The following is a 2,946-nucleotide window of genomic DNA, read 5'->3' on the forward strand; positions in this document are numbered from 1 at the left end:
GAAATTGAGGGCCTTTAACTAAAATGACTTGGTGCTGCCACCTACCAGCGGCTCAGCGTTCTAAAAAAAAAACTTTCATTTCTTCACATTACGCAAAATGGCACCATACCTCCCGCAGTGCTTCCAGACAAATGACTACTCTTTTGAGGTCCTTTGCAGCAAAGCAGAGAGTTAAGCGGCAAATTTATTTTAGAGCCGAAGCTCCTTAGGCCGTGGGTCGTTCCCACTCTGTATGTAGAAACCACATCTAGATTAAGACTTGCTCAATAGATGGCGCTGCGTGTATATTTCCTTGGTAATAATATAATTAGGTGGCATTAGTGCTTTTCATAGCATATTCACGGAGTGAATGATGATGAGTGGGGCGAAGCGTCCGTCCGTCTATCCTTGTGTCCAACCGTCCATGCGTCCGTCCATTTGTGCTTCCATCCATCTGTCCGTCCATGCTTCTGTCCGTGCTTACGGCCATTTATGCGTACGCCAATCCGTCCATCCATGCGCCCGAGATGCTGTCCATCCGTACGTCTGTCTGTCCGCCCTTGCGCCCATGCATCCATCCATGCTTCCGTCAGTGCACAAGTCCATGCGCTCATCTGGACGCACGCAAGGATGGATGCACGGACGACCGCACGGACGGACGGACACTTCGCCTCACTCATATCGTCCTTCACTCGGCGAATATGCTGTGATTCTTGTTTTTTTTTCTTCTTTAAACTACTACCTCCGTCATCCTAGGGTCCATGGGTCGACCTCTCGTTGCAGACTGCTGAGTTGGCGTGTTAAAGAGCTATTGGCTCTTGTAATTTCTGTGCTGACTGGTGATTGGCTCACCTTCCTTCTTATTTTGTTGACATCGGGCCACGCGTCTTCGTGCTCTCGCACGCGACGTCTTCAACGTCGTCGTCATTTACACAACACCGCGCGTGCACTGAGTCATTTCTTCCTTTTTGTGACGCGCACTTTTTTAAGGCGCACACGTCAAACATGCACTACGTATCACCAACCCTCAGCTTTTCCGCAATGGCTATCAGCCGCTCCTTCTCTCCGTGCAGTCTGCCCCTCTCCCACCACAGCTTCACCTTTGCTCTCCTCTCATCTACCCTGCTTCTCTCTTTCCATGTCGCTACTCTTTCTCTACCACCCTAACCTCTCCCCCGCTTGGCTTTACCAACTGTCTCCCTCTCGCCAGGCTTTGCTCTCGCAGCTAGGCTGGAATGCCCTGACTACGGATGCAACTGAATTTAAAATTGACCTGACTTAGTGGTAGATTGCGGCCACATAATGAATGGGCAGACGTACAGTCGTCAGCAAGTTTAAGTAGAACACTCCGCGGCGTAGCCTGAACATATTTGACTGATGGCAGCCGCGAAGCGCTGAGCGTTGTCGCTGGACGAAATATCTCAGTATGCTTGATTAGTATGCCTTCATGTATTGTTAAACTCTCGGCAACAGAACCAAAAAAACTACATGGCGCTGGCTTCAATCAAACCATTTCAGGATACGTGGTGGAGTGTAGGGTAGCGAACGAGAAGCATCTGGTCGACCTCCTTGCATACCCTTCCAGTCAACCCTCCTCAAGTATACACTTTCCAAAACAAAAAAACACCGAGCGCTGAACATAGGATGCGGTCGATTCCCGTAGTGGAAAGAATTCCAATTATTAATAGTCGTAAGCTCCTGGTACAAAAATATGTGATATCAAAGTGGCGGTAAACTAAAGCACCCCGGATGGCTCTCTACCATGAACACATTTTCTCAATAAGGCGTTTTAAAAGCAATTAACTCTTCGAGTAAAGAATTGAGCACTGCAGGATCACACGCAAATGTCGAGTTGGCAAAAGTCTCCGACTTGGAAGTTACAACCGAAAGTTATTGGGAAGGCGATCCGACATTCGATGGGGCCACACCGCTATTTTTTCAACGTGTTTCAAATCTACTTCCGATAGCAGCTCCGACTTGCGTATTGCCTGTATAAACATACTAAAAAAGTTCGAAGTCCAAGGCAGGATAGAATCTCGAAGCGTCAAGAAATGCTCGCAACATGGAGTGTTCTTAAAGCCCCGAATTTAAGGATTTTTATTAGCATCGACATTTTCCAACACCTCCTGCGCCAACATGGCGACACTGCTAGTTTCGGTTCCTCATGCAGTTCCATGCCGGCACGCCCCCCCCCCCCCCCCCCACGCACACACACGAAAGCGCACGGCGTACCCCTTGGTTGTGGCAAGCCAATGAGGCTCGCACCTTGTGGTCACGTGATCAGTGCCGAACCAATTAACGAGCTCCACGAACAAAGCCAGCAGACGTTAGCAGGACAAAAAAGGGTGTCGGAGCTGGCAACGTTTAATTTGTGGCTGGCTGTTGTTACCAGGCGGTCTCGTCGTTAGTGGGCTCCGGCGTGTCGGCAGGTCTACCCTAACTACACCTGTGGGATTGGAGTGGCCACTCGATCTTCTGCCATCGCCAAGTGCACACGCACAGACGACGACGAAAAGCACCGGCTCACGTTTTCTCGGACAGCGTAGCCCGAGCCGTCGTACATTCGCACTACAAGTCTAGGAAGACGAACAGCATGACAACGAAAGATGCCGTGATGCGACCCCGCAGTGAGTGTCGTACATGTTCTCCTTTTTACGCGCTATCTTTCCTGTGTTTACATACAAGTTCCCCGCGCTATCTCTTTCGCGAGGGCCTTCTGTCTTTCGCAGAAGAGTTGGTCTAGTTAGTGGGCATTCATGTTCGCGACGGGGCATGCGAACACGAGAGAGAAGTCGAGAGCCCGAAAATGCTGTTTTGGTGCATCGACTTCACTCGCGTCCGTGTTCGAACGACGCCACCTTTTCAACTCTTTATCTGAAATCCCGCGGAAAAAATTTGGAAAGCGTAGCGCCCCTTGGAACCTGTTCTTCTTCGAAGGCAAAGCCCAGGTAACGTGCTGTAACACTT

The sequence above is a fragment of the Rhipicephalus microplus genome, chromosome X, assembly GCF_043290135.1.
Source record: "Rhipicephalus microplus isolate Deutch F79 chromosome X, USDA_Rmic, whole genome shotgun sequence".
Taxonomy (NCBI): domain Eukaryota; kingdom Metazoa; phylum Arthropoda; class Arachnida; order Ixodida; family Ixodidae; genus Rhipicephalus; species Rhipicephalus microplus.